We start from the raw sequence: 2,389 nt of genomic DNA, 5'->3' as shown, positions 1-2,389 counted from the left end.
ACGTCTTAGTAACAGAAACTACACAAAACAGTTGTTGTAAACAAACAAAACGCCAATGACATAAAACGTAGTAGGAGGAGAAAATAACTACAAAGTTAGGAGAAATAGTTTTAGGATAGCGCGCTCTGAAAGAAAGTGAGACAATAATAATTTGAATTGACAATTTAAAGAATATTTCTATAAAATTCGCCAAGTCAGGTAAATTAAAAAAAAAAAATTAAAAATATCAGAAAACAAATCGTCACGTGGAAGAACAGCGAAAATCAAAACAATGAGGTACATATTCTTAATTTTAGAAGAAACTATATATATATATATATATATATATATATATATATATATATATATATATATATATGAATGCACAATGACGACTTTAATGACGAAACATAGAAGGAAAAAACATGATTGAAAAGTGTGAAAAAGATAAACAGGTAAAAGTGTGCAAAAAGAAAAAGCTCAACAAACATAACGAGTGGGGGTGGATAATGTTTTAAAATATGACAGACCTCGTCGATTGATTGACATAGTTTCACGAGGACAGTAGTTAAGGTAAACGACGGAAGTGTAAACTATCACTATGATGGCGTCACCTATCAACAATATCATGCGCAGTAGGATAAGGGTAGATAACTCTCAACTTAACGTGAAGCAACAAAATGTTGATTCCTCATATTTAAGATTTCTTTTTAATCTTTATTTGAGCACGAAAAGATAGATGGATAAAAATAAAAAATAAAAGATTAAATTATTGAAAAATTAAGGCGATCTTACGTTTTAGAGTAAGTGAAATCAGAATTAATATTTTGTAAATTCTTAAATTTACAAGTAATATATCCTTTGGTTTATATTAGTTATTAATTATATACAACTGTTTCACTTGTTTAAAAATTTGAAAAGATAATTTAAAATTTGTTTTCCTTAGGTTGCGATTATTTAGTAGTCTCTTTCAATTGGCTTAAAATAACTTAGAATACAATAAAATTTAAAATGATAAATGTACTGAAGATCTTACTAGTTAATACCGTTTTTAAAATTATCCCCGAATTCTGAAAAAAAGTAATTCTTGAAACTGCTTTTATATTCTTGTTCTTCGTGTAAAATGATGATTTATTTATAAATGAAACAATTACATATTTTATTGGATTATAACATGTATGATACATATACTATACAAAGCCACATTAAAATGCAAATCCAAAACTGAAGAAAACACAAACATGAGCGAAGAAAGAAAGAAAAAGAGAAAAAAGAAAACGAGGAAGAAAGAAAGAAAAAGAGGAAGAAAGAAAGAAAAAAAAGGAAGAAGAAAAACATCAATTCAATACCAAGTGCCTCAATTGATTGCACACCACAAGGTTCACCAGAACCTACTGAAGCATGCCTCTTCCTCATACCTTGAACATTTATCTGTTTTGTCTGGCCTTATATATGGTTGAGATGGGCTTGTACACATTGTAGTAATAGTCTTTGCAAATATTCAGAGTTTGATTATTTCAAATATTAACAGTGCCCTATTCAAGAACATTATTATTATTGATTTGACTCAGGTTCATTCTGATTTCTGGTATAATTTATGTGGGTAATGGGTTACTACGTTTAACCTTAGGTATCCACTACCTTTAACCTTAGGCTTTCAATAATCTTTTAAGTGCTTAAGACCCTCTTGATAATCTTTCCTGTCCCTAAAAGGCAAACTTTCTGTAGAAGCTTTACAAGATACCCTATTCCAATCTCCTTCAACCATCTGTCTATATCTGTATTTACAGTTTTCATACACCAGATTATTGCAATTTCAAATTTGAAGGGATTATATATATATATTGTTTTTCATTCTTTTTCTTTACAATCTTAGAATCAAATGGGCATGATGTATCAATTAGTAAGCAGCTTCAAGTTACTTTGTCTATTATTGTTATGTCTGGTCGGTTATATTTTAGCTTCTTATCTGTTTGGATAGGAAAATCCCAGAAAATTTTGAATTATTATCATTATTATTATTATTATTATCATTGTTATTATTAACTTTAGGCAGTGAGCTGGCAGAATCATTAGCATGCTGGACAAAATGCTTAGTGGTATTTTGCCTGTTGCTCCTTTCTGAGTTCAAATTCTGCCGTGGTCAACTTTGCCTTTCATCCATTCAGGGTTGATAAAATAAGTACCAGTTAAACACTGGGGTTGATGTAATCGACTCATTCCTCCCCCCACAAATTGCTGCCCTTGTGGAAAAATTTGAAACCATTATTATAAATTTAAATTTTATCTTCCCTTAGTTAGTCATTTGAGTATCTTTGAAGAGAAAGTTGGTCCAATTTACAGTGTAAGCTGCTCTTTCGATAACATGTTTAGAATATTTACTTTAATACTGGGTTGGAGGAGCAATGAC

The 2,389-nt window shown here is 29.9% G+C and overlaps 1 protein-coding gene across 3 annotated transcripts in view; it reads right to left on the bottom strand.

Moving 5' to 3' along the window:
• LOC106882517 (uncharacterized) overlaps positions 1-646 on the bottom strand; it is a 21,616-nt gene extending 20,970 nt beyond the window's left edge. The window contains exon 1 of one of the 3 annotated variants that reach the window (XM_014933222.3): positions 510-646. The gene's annotated coding sequence lies outside the window, so the exon portion shown is untranslated. Of the gene's footprint in view, positions 72-509 lie in introns of those variants that run through there. The other 2 variants (XM_014933223.3, XM_014933221.3) reach the window with 2 other exon arrangements.
• Between the last annotated feature and the right edge of the window lie 1,743 nt (positions 647-2,389).

The sequence above is a fragment of the Octopus bimaculoides genome, chromosome 2 (genome assembly GCF_046866305.1).
Source record: "Octopus bimaculoides isolate indiv1 chromosome 2, ASM4686630v1, whole genome shotgun sequence".
In the NCBI taxonomy this organism is placed as follows: domain Eukaryota; kingdom Metazoa; phylum Mollusca; class Cephalopoda; order Octopoda; family Octopodidae; genus Octopus; species Octopus bimaculoides.
The sequence above is the reverse complement of the archived record's forward strand: the minus strand, read 5'-3'. Positions and strand labels throughout refer to the sequence as shown.